The following is a 16,164-nucleotide window of genomic DNA, read 5'->3' on the forward strand; positions in this document are numbered from 1 at the left end:
TCTGGAACATATCTGGCCCCAAGGATTTCCACTTCCTAGAGGCAGAATTGCTCCATTAGAGCAAAGTTTTAATAGATGCAACCAAGAGCCTTCTGGAATGGCTCTCTACATCTTACACCACCTCTGCCCCAGTCAACAGCAGATGTGATGGCCAAGTAGGAATTTTAAGGGCAGGTGCATTAGTGCCTTTTCTAAGAATTTATTTCCCACAATACTCACTAATACTGTGTTTGTTTGTTTGTTTTTTAACAATCATTTGTTTCACGTAAGGAACCTGAAAAGGGCATGGGGCACAGAGATTACATAATTCATCCAGATTTCCATAGCTGGTAAATCCAAGGCAGGAATCCAACCCAGGTGGGACATTAACCACAAGACTACACTGTCTCCAATTATATAATCATCTTTTAATTCTTATCAATATCATAAGTGAAAAGTAACAGTTCATTGTCACTTTATCAGTTAGGATTAGGCATGGGTACAAGTAACAGAGACCTAAGCCAGAAATGTGTTGCTCAAGTAAAACTTTGAGGCTGATAGTTGAGAAATGGCATGGTGGCTCTACTCCACAGTGTCAATCACTCAGGCTCCTTCTCTTATTACTTCCCTGTGTATGATCTCTGTTCCCAAGGTCTCTTCTCAGTCCAGTATAGCTGCTGGTGCTCCAACCATCAAGTCCTGTCTTCCAGTCACACGAAGAAGGGATAAAGACAAAAAGCACCTACCACTTGTCTTTTCAGGAGGTTCCTGGAATCTGCTACTTCTCATTGGCCAGAACTTGGGCACATGGCCTCACCTAGATGGGAGACTACGGAATGTCTTTATTCTAGATGACCACGTGCCTAGCCAAAAATCAAGGGCTCTGCTCCTATGGAAGAAGGGAAGGTAAATTGGAGAACAGCCTGTGATCTCTGCCACACTGGAGGAGTACACAAAGAAACCTTTGTGTATCTCACTGTGAGTCTTTGTGTATCTCACTGTGAATGTATAAGAGCTCTTCCCCTTTTCAGTTCTTCACCTCAGAATTATCTTTTCATAGTCTCTATTGCTATTGCATTAGTTATTCTCATTTTTAGTGATGCTGCTTGTGGGGAACTCATGACTGTAACAACAATGCTTGACTCTAAGGATTTGTGTCCCAATCGAATGGAAGACACAGTGGTGGACCCAGCTCAGCACCTGACTCATCTTAGGTGCCCTGCAAATGTTGACTTTCTTCCTAAGTCAGGGGTCGCCCAGGGCTGGTGTGTATCACAAGCCGCTGGAGTGCTAAGAACTCAGTCTGGGACTCACTGAAAGACAAGGACTGGGCCTGTGGTTTTACTAAGTTCCTGAGGTGAGAACAATGCCCAGCAAGTCTGAGTTTGCCCTAAATTGTTATCAGACTTCTTTACGCTGTCATTCTCTTCCTCTTGGTGGTCTGTAGTAGCGCAAACGAGGCTGGTCTCTCCTCCATTCAGCCACCCCACACACACAGCTTAAAGAGATTAATGAGGCCACCCATGGAGCCTTCCCTTTGCCAGGCTAAAACCCCCATTTTCTTACATGTCCATTGTCTGACAGGATTCCCAAACCTTCCAAATGGTATTGTTCTCAGTAGAGGGGCTCCACTGGGTCAAGCTCCCTCCTGGAATTGACCACAGCTTCTCCAGGTGGAGTCTTGGCAACCCTCATCTCCCTTGGCCTGGACCCTATGTTTCTATTAATGTGGTCCACAGCTGCATCAACCCTAGAAGCAGCTGTCACTCTGTGAATTGACTCTGAGCCCAAATCTACCACAACCTCCAGGAGTAGGAGTGACATGTTGATGGTGTGTATCTGCATATGGCTACAAGTGACACAAAGTCCCTAGTCAAGTTCCAGCTAAAGAGACATCATCTCACATGAGAAGGCAGAGGCAGACAGGTCCAGACCCAATGCAGTCCTCAGCTCCACTTCTTCAAATAATGTTCCTCAGCTCCATTTCCTCAAATAATCTCTTCCCATTTGGCCTTCCTGGTGTGTCAACTGTGCTCACAGAGAAGGATCTTGTGGCCACAAGGCTGAAGTGGTTCCAGTATCCACATCCCAATTACATACAACAAGGGCATCCAGGAGAGCACAAAAGATCCTTCCCCTCTCAAAGCCCCCCAGTAGGTTTTCTTCCCTTGGTAGAAAGTGGGTCACGTGGCCATTCCTAAACCAATCACTGGCAAGTGGGGGCGGGTAGGGCCACCATGATTGCCCAGGCCAGTCCACATTTGCCTGGAGCTAGGGGCGGGCCTGGAGAAGGCGATGGCATCCCACTCCAGTACTCTTGCCTGGAAAATCCCATGGACAGAAAAGCCTGGTAGGCTATAGTCCATGGGGTCGCGAAGAGTTGGATACAACTGAGCGACCTCACTTTCACTTTTCACTTTCATGCACTGGAGAAGGAAATGGCAACCCACTCCAGTGTTCTTGCCTGGAGAATCCCAGGGACGAGGGAGCCTGGTGGGCTGCCGTCTATGGGGTCGCACAGAGTCGGACACAACTGAAGTGACTTAGCAGCAGCAGCAGCAGCAGGGGCGGGGCCATGTCCAGTGCTGAGTGTAGGTGGGGAAAGTTCTTCTGAACCTCAGGAGGATTCTTTTAGGGAAAGTAAAGGGAAGAAATGGAGGTTTAGGGGGAAATCTCCAGCAGAGAGAACAGCAGGTTCAAAGGTCCAGAGGCATGACAGGGTGAAGGGTCTTCTCAGCCTGGCTGATGGAGGCAATGAGATTATTTAGACAGATGAGGGGCACAACCAGATGCATGCCCATCATGATCCCTGTGCCCGTTTCAACGAAACAGACTGGGGCCTGCACCCGAGGCAGGGAGGCCAGTTAAGAGGCTGCTGCAGTCGCCCACGTGAAGGGTGATGTGCTTGGACTACAGGGAGAATGGCATACATGGTGTCAGATTCGAGGTGGGTTTTCAGAGTCAGGTCAGTAGAATGTGCTGCAGTCTCAGACCTGGGGAACAAGCGGGAGAGCTCAGTAAAGAGGGCCCATGGTGCTGGCTTGAGCAGCTGAGTGGTGCCATTTACATAGAAAGCAGGTTGTTTTGGGGGGCTTTTGGGGGTGTCTGGGTCGGATATGTAGCTGAGAGTCATCAACATATGGATGGTATTTGAAGCCCTGGGACTTCAGAAAGTGTGTTCAGGAGCGAGTCAACGAGCGGATGTTTTCGTGAGCCCACACCTTTCTCTAACCATTGTAGGAATCCAAGAGACAGACAGACAGGCCAAGATTAAGGTGTACTAGAGAGGATGGACTTCAGACTCCTTGAAGATACCATTTGTAGGACCTCTGGACCTAAGCAAATGCAAGTAGGGAACGAGAGGGAGAAATTGAGGTAATTTGCGAGTTTGGGCTTCAGAGAGGACTGGGTGGTACAAGGTTCAACATTAATCATTAACTCCGTAGGCTCTGCCCTGCCCAGGGCCCGGGCCTTCCCCAGAGCCCACACTGAGGCCTCCCCACGCCCTGCTCGTTCCCCTTTTCTGCACCCCACTCTGAGATTCTCTTCCTTTCCCTCTCTCGTTTAGAGCTGCCCCCGCATGCCTTCCGCCCCGGGGTCTGTTTCTCTTGGACAAAGCATGTGCTTCCGCTGCTGTGTTGGCCACTCTGTCACACCCTCTTCCATTCCGCTAACATTCTTGGCAGCCTCCCTGGGCCAGGCCCTGGTAGCATTGCTCCTCGGCTCTCAGGTCTTCAACACCTCCCTACAGCTTGGGAGGTGGATGCAGCTATAGCTTTATTTCACAGAGGTGGAAACTGAGGTTCTGCAGTTGCGGAAGCACTCAAAGGTTCACCATCCAGCCACCATACTCCTCTTATCAGAGTCACCCCTGGCAGTCACTCCAGCGATTGGCTCTAGACTGGCCTGGGACATATCATCTATTGATGGCTACTGAGAGGCAGCCAGGTCTGGGGCAGGGGCATGATCTGGGGGAATCTGGCCTTGCCTGTGTTAATCAACATCTGTTGAGCCTCACTCCCTTGGTCTGTACACTGGGGATAAGAAACACGTTTAATCTCACGGACGTACTGCAAAGGTTTAACGACCTAATGCCTACCTCGTGGTGCTATTGTGAGGTTTAAATAGCTGAGCACAATGCTGATACACAGTGATGTCCTCCAGGGCAGGAACCATGGACCACTCTCCTTCCCATCCCCCAAAGCAGCCCGTGGCAGGCCTCGCCCAATGACAGCTCAGGGACTGACTATCAGGAATGGATTGCATTGATAGCGAGGCTTCTACCCTCAGGTCCTAAAGCCAGAACAGTCCTTAGGCTAGAAGTGGCTGGGCAAGGGGGACCCATGGCCCAAACCTGGGGTTGCTAGGATCAGAGCTGACAGCAGCAACACCAGAGAAGTGGAAGGATGGGGTGCTGGAACAAGCTTCTGGGCAGGAGACAAATGGACAGAATAAAGAAGGAGCTTCTGAGAAGAATTGCCATGAGTCCTAAATGCAATCTAGATGTACTTCAAGAGAGCAAAGAGGAGCATGCCTCTTTTATTTTTGTTTGATGGGGAGGCTAGGCTGTTTGGAACAGTGTTTGCTTCAGAGACTGAGCCACACAAGGCCCCCTTGTCTCCTAGGGTTACAGCCCAGCATTCATGCCTCACCTGAAGAACTTTACAAGTAATTAAGGGATGATAACATCCAGCAGCTCCCATGCCTGGCCCTTTCCCCACTCTCACCCCCACGCCCCCACCCCCGACCCCCAGAGGCCTTTGCTCTGCCTCAGCATCTCTAGGCTCCCAGGAGCCAGAGGCCGTGTCTCCTTGAGCTTTCCCCACTGCATACACCAGCCAGGGCCAGGGCTCCACCTAGCACACAGGCTCATGGGTTGACCCTCAGAGTAAGAAACTCAGAAAACCATCTGGGCTGGGGATTCCACTGAGCAGCAGAAGAGGGAAGGGAAAATTGGCGATTTACTCAGCAAGGCAAAGGAAGGACACATCCCAAATGCAAACGGCCTTTCTGACTTCATCTGATCCCTGCCACCTCGCTTCCCTCCAAAACCAGTTCCTTCATCCCCTCACTCCTCCAGGAGACAAGAGTCCAGCCTCCCAACCCCTGTGCCCAAGCTAGGCCACCTCATCTCATCCCTCTTTGCAGTGTCACGCCCTCTCCCGTGGCTGGCTTCCACCCATCCTGCTCCTGCCCAGACATAAAAAAGCAAAACCATTTTTACTTGACTAGCACCACTTATTGAGCCTTTTCCTCCAGATGGTGGGCTTCTCCTCCCACCCTTCACTGAGGGCACCCTAAGCTCCCCCCAGCTGAACCCCTCTCCAAGTGCTAGTAAGGCCTGGGCAAGAATACAAAGGGAAGCTCAAATACTGTAGGTCTAAATATTTAAGTTATAAATCAAGCTTAGAAATCATTAGCACATCCTCCTGCTTTGACAAATATACCTTCATAATGACCTAGGAAGATGTGAATTTCATATCCTTGGATGCCTTGAGTGCGATGGCTCTGGGAAACAGCCCCCATTTTCTGGCCCACCACAACCCCTTCTCTTCTCTCCCCAGTGCTTTCTTATAACTTAAGGGGTCTCATATGCGTGTAAATAGCACCCCCACCAACCCACGCATCTAGGCTGTGTCCACACTTCCCACACACAGCTACCCCTTGGCCATCTCTTGTGCCCACGTTGGGTGGCCCAGTTCACCCTGAGCAGACAGACTGTGGAAGCAGGCCTAAGGCCAACTGGACAGATGATCCCTGGATCCCAGGTTATTCCAAGCAGGATCTAGAAGGGGGAGACCCTGGGCATGCACGTGTTGGCTCTGTAGACTCACTGCCCTGCAGGGAGGAACAGGGTGCTGGAGGCAGGTCAAAGCAGGCCCTCTGATGTGCGTGGCCCAAGGCAGGTCCCCTCTTGATGCTCGTCACATCTGCCTCCTTCCCTTCCCTTGTCTGGGGCCTAGTTGAAATAGTGTAAGGCCTGACCTTCATCCTCCCAGGTCATACCATACTCCCTACGACCGGGAAGTCTTTCTCCCCCATCCCCTATTTTCTGGACTTCATTCATCTCATCTTGAAATGAGGAATTTGCATAGATATATCAGAAGTAACCAGAAATCTAATAGCAAGAATCAGAATGCAGGGTCTGATAGTGCTTAGGACATCTTACCTCAGTCCAAGGCTCAGGATGGCCACAGGTCCTGGGCCTGAAGCTGGCCTTCCTCTGCTCTCTGTTGGCCTACAGATTGGGATGTCCCGCAGCGTCCTAACTGGGCCTCGGGCCTTTGGGCACTGTCCTGAGGGGATGTCTGGATGAAGCTATCCAAAGGAACGAGCAAAGACTGGGAGTCAAGTGGGGTGGGGTTCCCTCCCAGGCTGCCCCTGACCTCAGGGGAATTTCTGTTTCTGACCCTGCTCCATTTCCCAAATGTAAAGCAGAGCTAAAGCATCTACTTCGCAGAGGTGCTATGGGAATCCCACTTAACTTGCTCTGTATAGTGGACAGGCGGGATTGGCGCATGGCCCTACAGCATACCTCCTGGCACTATGGAGGCCAGAAAGCTAAAAAATGGCCCAGTGTAAGACCCTCTTGAACCTGGTGTCAGGCGGGTTCAGTTCTGCAGATCAGGGGCTCTTTGCAGAGATGTGGAAGGAGGCAATGAGCCAGAGGGTATACTTCGGTGACCATCCCTTGCCTTAGCAGAGGAACCTTCAGCCCATCATCAGCTTCCATGGGTATCCACTGGGCCACTGTTGTCCTGGCACCAGCAGCCTGGATCCTGCTGATGGACTAAGGGGCAGCTGCCTTCTAGGTGACCCAGGTCTGCACTGTTACTTAGAAAGTCGATCCAGAAAGCACAAGCTAGAGTCTGGATCTTCAGCTCGCCCAATAATTCTGTACAACTCTTGGTCCCCCTCTCATTAACCCTTCTCTGTTTCAACTGGTTATAGAAAATTTTGTTGTCTTCAACGAAGTCCAGGCCAAATTCATAGCTGTTGTGTTTGGCTAATAGGGACAGGGACCAGCAATGTTTCTTGTATTGACTAGGAGAAGGAATGGATGAGTGGGTTTTACTTCCCGGGCCATTACAGATTCTGATGCGGAGGGGTGGTTGCTGGAGGAGGAGGTCAGGAGAAAGGCAGGCAAGGATCCTGAGAACAAGGGCTTTCAGAGGCTACAGCTTCCAGGTCTTCACCTCTGTCACTGTGAGTCCCTCACGTGTGATCTCGCTTAGTTTGGCAAGAACCATGACGACCCTCGACAGGCTGTCAGGGATGTCATGGGGGGAAGTATTTCAGTCCAAGAAAGGAGATTTGGGGTGGGGCTTCCAGTTCCCATGGGAGCTGGGCAGGAATGGATGTGCCAGACTTGGCACTGTGGAGAGAGGACAGATAGGCTGGCAACCCAGGCCTACGGGAGCAAAATGGGGACCTAGGCCAGGCAGAGAGGCAGCCTTGGACCTCATGTGGAGGGTGGACTGTGCGGACCCAGTCACAAACCCCTTCGGGCACCAGTGAGAGAGTGGGGAGGGAGTAAGCCCTGAGTTAACTGCTGATGAGGGTGGCAGCATTAGAGACCCTGCCACCCTGACTCACACATCAGGATGTCTTGGGGCCAAAGACACGTGTGAAGGAGGAAGACACTCTGAGAGCTAAGGGCCCATGGAAGGAGACAGTAGCTGAGTTCCCAAGACGGCAAAAACGAGAGCAGGGCTAGGAACAGAAAGTGGGTGACACTCAGCAGGGGGAGGGACGAGCAATGAGCGTGCCCACAGCTGTCACATCTGACCAGCATCTTTCTTGCAGGTAAAGAGCCCTGCGAAGCTGGCTCCTGGGGGCTGAGTCCTCACCCTGAGTGAGACTACAAATGCAGAGCCTGAGAAGCGACAAATTGGGGCCTGTAGTCAGGCAAGCCTTTCATCCAGGTCATGGGGTTCTCAAGGCAAGAATGGTGAACTGACTTGCCATTCCCTTCTTCAGTGGACCATATTTTGTCGGAACTCTCCACCATGACCCATCCATCTTGGATGGCCCTGCACAGCATGGCTCATAGTTTCATTGGGTCAGACAAGGCTGTGGTCCATGGGATCACTTTGGTTGCTGCTGCTGCTGCTAAGTCACTTCAGTCATGACCGACTCTGTGCGACCCCATAGACCCCCACCAGGCTCTGCCGTCCCTGGGATTCTCCAGGCAAGAACACTGGAGTGGGTTGCCATTTCCTTCTCCAATGCATGAAAGTGAAAAGTGAAAGTGAAGTTGCTCAGTTGTGTCCAATTGTTCGCGACCCCATGGACTGCAGCCCACCAGGCTCCTCTGTCCATGGGATTTTCCAGGCAAGAGTACTGGAGTGGGGTGCCATTGCCTTCTCCAGATCACTTTGGTTAGTTTTCTGTGATTGTGGTTTTCATTCTGTCTGCCCTCTGAGGGATAAGGATAAGAGGCTTGTGGAAGCTTCCTGATGGGAGGGACTGGCTGTTCAGGTATCTGGGTCTTGCTCTGATGGGTGGGGCCCAGTTAATCTTTAATCCAATTTGCTGTTGTTAGGTGGGGTTTCGTTCCCTCCCATAGGGGTAATGGTGATAATGGTGACTTCCTTCAAAAGGATTTACGCCTGCATGCCAGGGCTCCCCGGACTATTGTATTCAGTGTCCCTGACCCTGTGGCAGGCCACTGTCGACCCACACCTCCGCTGGAGACTCCTGGACACTCACAGGCAAGTCTGGCTTAGTCTCTTGTGAGGTCACTACAAGATCAAACCAGTCAATCCTAAAAGAAATGAGTCCTGAATATTCATCGGAAGGACTGATACTGAAGCTGAAGCACCGATACTTTGGCCACCTGATGCAAAGAGTTGACTCATTGGAAAAGACTCTGATGGCTGGGAAAAATTGAAGGCAGGAGGAGAAAGGGATGACAGAGGATGAGATGGTTGGATGGCATCACCAACTCAATGGATATGAGTTTGAGCAAGCTCCAGGAGTTGGTGATGGACAGGGAAGCCTGGCCTGCAGCAGTCCACGGAGTCACAAAGAGTAAGACACGACTGAGTGACTGAACTGAACTGAGTCAGGGAAGCAGGATGAGTTGGGGCCAAGAGAGAGTCCAGACCCACGACTGGATTCTCCAACCTCACAGTCTAGAAAACAATGAGGAAAATACCTCAGCTGCTGTGAGACCATCTTAAATAGCCTACTGTTAGGGAGCAGAATTTGAGGGCTTTCCTGGAAGAAGGAGTTAGCAGACCCCCATGCTCACAGCTATGGCATAGAGACACCTCATGAATGGCAAGGGGAAGGCAACTGGAACAGGTGGCCCTGAGCCAGAGCCAGGCTGGGGGACCCTAGGCAAGGCCTGAAATGACAGAGCCTGTGAGATTCCACCTGTTCTTCTGAACCCTCCCCCACACACCTGCTCCCCTTCCCCAACCCAGAGGGCAAGTTACCAGGGAAGCAGGACACAGTTGCTTGAGAAGAGCTGATGAGCAGAAGGAGACCACGGCCTGGGCTGTGGCCACCTCGAGACGGTGGCACAGAGGGTGCTTGAGGGCAGCTTACAGCGGACAGGATACAAGCTGGGGCTCAGCCTGGGTCTTTCCGGGGAGCCCTCCCCCCAATCCATACCAACTCCCAGGGAGGCAAAAGGCTTCAGGAAAGGCCCATGGGCCAGGAGCCAGGGGGGCCACAGGGAACATGGACCCCAGGTGGGGCTGCCGAATGCCTGAGTGTGGCCTCACTCATGGGGAAGAGCTCAGAGTCAGGGAGGCCAAACTCCCTTATAGCAACCCAGGCTGAATCCAGGGGCTGCCCAGAGGCAGGGGGTTGCAGCAGTTGGATAGCAGAGGTCTGGGAAGAGAAGGGGAGGGACTCTGAATCCATTTACCACAGATTGAAACTCGAACCCAGTCAAAACCCTCCTTGGGACTTGAGCCCACGTGGCTGGGACTCAAACCCAGCCAGAACCCACAATACCTGAGGACTTAATGAAGCTCAGGTTCTTGATATCTCATCACAGAAAGAATTCAGTGAGAGACAAAGTGATAGGTAAGAAGTGGGTTTATTCAGATACAGAGAGAAGCACGCTCCACGTGCAGAGTGTGGGCCACCACCGAGGGCGGATGCAGTGGCTGTGAACTGCGGCATGGTTAGCTTTTATAGGCTAGGTATTTTCATATGCTAATGAGTTGGAGGACTATTCCAACTATTCTGGGGAAGGGGCAGAGATTTCCTGGATTTGGGCCACCTCCCAGTCCTTGATCTTTTAATAGTGCCTTGGAACTGTCCTGGCATCTCTGGGTGTGTCATTTCACTTGCTGATTCAGGATCAAGGTCTAGTCTTGTCCACCATCTTGGTCCCATTTGACTCTGATCAGTTTATGTTGTGTCCTTGGGCTATGTTATTCTTTCAAAAGTTGTGCCCTGCCCCTTTCCCTCCTGTTACAGCTCTGCCTATAGGGGAGACAGAGAGACTGGGGCTTGGAGCTGGGCTTCAGGCTCCTCCATTTCCCCTTCCCAATCCAAGGCTGGCAACTCAGCCTGAGGTCACGGGATGAGTTGCATCTCTTGATCCCTGAGAGAGAGCAGGGGTGGTTCAGAACCATGGAGAAAGGGCCCACAGACTGGTGTGGTCGGGCAACAGGACAGTGCAAGTAAGAGGGTCCATGTGCAAGCAGAGGTCCAGTGAAGCCTGGAGGCTGGTCTTGCCTTGGCCTGAAGGAAGAAGCCTATGGGTCCCCCAGATGCTCCAAGCACTCAAGGCAGAGATAGAAGGAGATGCCTGGAACCTGTTACAGGACATTGGTGCCTTGCTCCTGGGAATAAGCTGAAAGCAGGCTATACCTTCCAATTGTCACTATTACTGCTGATAGGCAAAATCTAGGCACCTTCCTGAAAGAAGGCGTTTCTAGTCCCAACAGGATGGCAAGGGTCTGGAAGAAGGGCTGATGGCCCAGCAGCAAACAATAGTGCAAAGGAGCCTGAGGTTACTGGATGAGGACCTTTGAGGTCCCCCAGGATGAGAAGGATATTTTCTATGCAGTCCCCTCCTCCTTCCTCAACAGTGGGTGCCTTGGGTCTACTGCCAGGCCCTCCTTACTGCAGTTTGGGGAGACCTGCTATAAGTTCCCTTATAGCAACCCAGGCTGAATCCAGGGGCTGCCCAGAGGCAGGGGGTTGGGCTTTGGGACATGCACTTGGCTCAACTCACCTAGGAGCAGAATGTGTAGGTCCCTGCAGCTCCCTGAGGCACCCAGCTGGGAGGAAGAGGCTGTGAGGAGTAGAGGGACCAGTTGAGGGGTGCAGGCCCAAGGAGACCAGCAAGGCATAGGCATGAGCTACAGTTTAGGCCTGGGAGGCAGCCCACCTCCTCACGTCCCCCCTCCCCCCCCCCCTTCCTTCAAAAGGAAGACTTCATGTGACCTGGAAAGGTAATTCTCAGGTTGAAAGAAAGTCCTGGAAGGGTTGGGGCCTAAGAGAAGCACAGACCCAGGTCCTAGCTGCTGGCCTTACAGTGTGTACATGGCCCTTCTAAGAGCCTCTTTTCCTGAGGACTTCATTCCAGGTCCTTCCTGGAGGATAGGTTTGTAGACACACACACCCCTCCCCCACCCTCACAATGACAGCAGGGGAGGGCAAGGGGGAAGGCAGCTGGGCAGGGCACCCTGAAACTGACCCAAGCTGGGGGACCTGGGAGCAACCCCAGCTGCAAGCCTGAGCAGACAGAGCTTGTGAGATTCTAACACCTGTTCCTCTGACCACTCCCAGCCCCACAAGCCTGGCCCTTCTCCTCCTCCTCCTCCCATGGTGCAAGTTCATAGTGAACCTTCCCTTAGGAAACAAGACATGGGCTGTATTAACCTAAAATAATAAAACAGCCAGTTATTCTACCAGCAAAATGGGTTTATGTGGGAGAAGCAAAGAATTACAACTTGGGGACATGTAACTATGGTGAAATACTTGTAAATTCCAAGAAAGTGAGAGGAAACTCTTTTATAGAGAAGGGGACGTGGGAGGGGCGGTTATAAACAAAAAGTCCACTGGAGAAAACTGCTTTACTCTGGCTGAGATGTGACACTTAGCTGTTGCCAAGCCAGGGACTTCCTTGGTGGCTCAGATGGTGAAGCGTCTGTCTGCAATGCAGAAGACCTGGGTTCGATCCCTGGGTCGAGAAGATTCCCAGGAGAAGGAAACAGCAACCCACTCAAGTACTCTTGCCTAGAAAATCCCATGGATGGAGGAGCTTGGTACAGGCTACTGTCCATGGGGTCGCAAAGAGTCAGGCACAGCTGAGCGACTTCACTTTCACTTTCACTTTCAAGCCAGGAGAAAATCTTCCTCCTGCTGGCAGTGCTAAGGTAGTGTCACTTCCTGCCGGAAAAGCAGGGTCTATCTCTTTCTGTTGGGATCAGTATTGATAGCTAATGGTACATGCCTAAGCATTCCCCCTTCTGCTCTCCCATGTGAGCAGAAGTGAGGTTTAGTGAAGTTTTTAGTGAGGTTTCCCTTTATCACTTTTCACAGCTGCTTGGGAAGTCAGTAAACAGGGTGACTGGGACCAGGCTGTGGCCACCTTGGGACAGCAGCACAGAGGGGGCTTAAGGGCAGCTTTGGAGGAGACAGGATACAAGCAGGGACTCCAGCTTGGGTCTTTCTGGGGAGTCCCTCCTAACCTCCCCTCTCCAATCCACACCAACTCCCAGGGAGGCAAAAGTCCACAGGAAAGGTCCACGGGCCAGGAGCCAGGAGGGCCACAGGGAACACTGACCCTGGGGCTGCTGAATATACCTGTGCGTGGCCTCACTCCTGAGTAAGAGCTCAGAGTCAGGGAGGCCAAGTTCCCTTATAGCAACCCAGGCTGAATCCAGGGGCTGCCCAGAGGCAGGGGGTTGCAGCAGTTGGATAGCAGAGGTCTGGGAAGAGAGGGGGAGGAGCTCTGTCTACTGGGGAGACAGGGAGGCTAGGGCTTGGAGCTGGGCTTCAGGCTCCCCCACTCACTCTTCCCAATCTAAGATTTGGCAGCTCAGCCTGAGGTCACTGGATGAAGCCTGAGTTCCGTGCCTGTCCAGAGAGACAAGGTGGATCTTTTGACCCTGAGAAGGAGCATGGGTGGTTCACAGCTGTGGAGAAAAGGGACCGCAGACCATTGGCAGTGAGTAGGAAGACAAGGTAAGCTAGGGTGCCTAGATCAGGGGTCCTGCCAGGCCTAGAGGAGATAGCCCTTGGGTCCTATAGAAATCTCAACCCCCCAAGGCAGAGGCAGGAGGTAGCAACCTGGGAGAAGCAGGGGTCTGGGAGTCACAAACCCGGGGCTGCCTCTGAGAACCAGCGAAGCCCCAGTGGGCTCAATTTGAGGGTATTTCGGGAGAAAGAGCTTTTTGTTGTTGTGAAGGCAAAGTGGAAGCCCAGGGGAGGGGAACTGAACTGAGTGACTTAACAGAAGTTCCCTGGCCAGCAGCTGTGAGGGGTCACAGAATAACCTTGGAACTGCGAACACCTTCAAACCAAGCCCCGGCGGAGCTCGGGTAGTGGGGGCTTTTGTATATAAGAGGTGTGTTTGTGAATGTGGAGAAGGAGGAAGCAGTCCTGAGCTAGACAGGGTCAAGGTTGAGAGGACATGAGGGCGTTGTCAGACTTTCTGGAGAAGACAGAAGAGCCATGTCACCTGCAGCGCGCCCATGGGCACTGGTTTGGAAGAACCCGTTTGGAGGGCGTGACACAGAAAGTGTAAAAGTGGGGTGCCTCCTGGCATTGGGCTCTTTCTATAGCACCCCAACCCCACCCGAAGCCTCAGGTGCTTGGGAGCCTTAGCCAGCAAGGTTTTACCCAAAATTGCCACAAGGCATTGATTTCCTTACCGCCTCACCCCAGAAGGAATTAGAAGTAGATACCAAATAAACATGTCACATTTGCCTAATTAATAAACATTGTGTGGAGTGATCTGGGATATTTAGTGTTCCAGGTATTTATGATGTTTGTCTGCTCTGTTAAATGTTAAAGCACCAGTGTCCTTGACATTCAAATCGATGATTTGAAAATAAGGAATTAGTTCAGAATTGTGATTTTCCTGGAAATACCACTAGTGTGATAATAAGCTTGGGACGTGACAACAACCCAGTCACACTAGGAGTAAGTGGAAACTTAGCAGGATACAAGATTCTTTACATAAATGAAGTATTGAAAAAGGAAATCAGATATATTAAATTTCCTGATATAGTTTTGGGAGAGTTAAGAAAATTTACTTAATTACATCTGTATGCAGGACCTAAATTAACCCAAAGTCCCCTTAAAAATGAATGTTCAAATTGACTAGATTTATTCATAGAGTAACCTTTGCGTTGAAATGAAAGGGCATGGATCTTTGAAACTAACTTTGTAAATAAAAGTTCATTTTGGAATCCAAGTAACAAAGGAGCGAGCCTTTCTGTACCTAAAAGCAAAACTGTCTTTGAGGACACCTTCCAAATGCCCAGTAACTGTAAACTCCCTAACCCTCGTGGTTGTAGTGGCACTCAGGGGGCTTGGGGGGGGGGGGCGGTGGCTGGGGCAGCCAGAAGAGGTAGGATCTGACCTGACCTGGACCCTGCTCCCCCTACACACATGTCCACACTTGGTCACATCTTTGTTTCTTCAGGAATAATAAAAATTTTCCAAGAGAAAAGGCCCATGCTGATGAAGAGAAACCAAGACAGAGTGTCAAAAGAAGGTAGCTGGGCTGGGCTGGGGGACCCTAGGCCAGGCCTGAAATGACAGAGCCTGTGAGATTCCACCTGTTCTTCTGAACCCTCCCCCACACACCTGCTCCCCTTCCCCAACCCAGGGGGCAAGTTACCAGGGAAGCAGGACACAGTTGCTTGAGAAGAGCTGATGAGCAGAAGGAGACCACGGCCTGGGCTGTGGCCACCTCGAGACGGTGGCACAGAGGGTGCTTGAGGGCAGCTTACAGCGGACAGGATACAAGCTGGGGCTCAGCCTGGGTCTTTCCGGGGAGCCCTCCCCCCAATCCATACCAACTCCCAGGGAGGCAAAAGGCTTCAGGAAAGGCCCATGGGCCAGGAGCCAGGGGGGCCACAGGGAACATGGACCCCAGGTGGGGCTGCCGAATGCCTGAGTGTGGCCTCACTCATGGGGAAGAGCTCAGAGTCAGGGAGGCCAAACTCCCTTATAGCAACCCAGGCTGAATCCAGGGGCTGCCCAGAGGCAGAGGGTTGCAGCAGTTGGATAGCAGAGGTCTGGGAAGAGAAGGGGAGGGGCTCTGTCTACTGGGGAGACAGGGAGGCTACGGCTTGGAGCTGGGCTCCAGGCTCCCCGACTCGCCCTTCCCAATCTAAGCTTTGGCAGCTCAGCCTGACGTCACTGGATGAAGCCTGAGCTCCATGCCTCTCCAGAGAGACAAGGTGCATCTCTTGATCCCTGAGAAGGAGCATGGGTGGTTCAGAGCTGTGGAGAAAAGGATAGCAGACAGCCGGAAGAGGCAAGCAGCCTGGAAGTTGGCCTCAGCAACCTTGGCCAGGAGAAAGGGTACTCCCACCATCCCAATCCTCTAAGGACAGAGAGCTGTTAGAGGCAGGGTCCTTGGCCACTCACTACGGTGCATAACCCCCAGAAATCAGCTGAGACTGAAGTGATGCCCACTGCTCCTCCGCCTCTACAGTCTAGATCCAGTGATAATGGAGGCCAGGACACCAGGCAGGGGAGTGGGGGCACATGGCAGTGGGCTCCCATGCGTCTAGTGGGATGACACCACGAGGCCCCCAGCGGCTAGGCTTGGGGCAGGGAAAGTGACCCTTAGTTCCCAGCTGGCCCACATGCTGTCTGGGGGACACACTTCTTATTTCCTTGACCATGGGCGAGGACTTGCCCATTTGACAGGCCCCTTTCCTTAACCCTGCATGTGAGGCTCTGGTGAGAAAGGGAGATGGGAACTGGCTACCAGAAACTGGAGGCGCTGGGATCCCAACTTGCAGAGGGAAGGGGTCAACATTCAACAAAGACCTTCGTCCTGTTGTTTTAAATAAGAAATTTATTGCAAATATAGAAATTGATTCTCTCCATACAGGAATCTCCGAGTTGAGGAAAACAATTTCGTGCCATTCAGTTTAAAACAGGAAATAGGGAGGAGGGAGAGGCAGATATAGGGAAGAGAAAATAAATGAAGTTACCCCTCCCCCCACCCCAAAAAGAAGAAAAGGA

This window comes from Capra hircus, chromosome 5 (assembly GCF_001704415.2).
Source record: "Capra hircus breed San Clemente chromosome 5, ASM170441v1, whole genome shotgun sequence".
Classification (NCBI taxonomy): Eukaryota; Metazoa; Chordata; class Mammalia; order Artiodactyla; family Bovidae; genus Capra; species Capra hircus.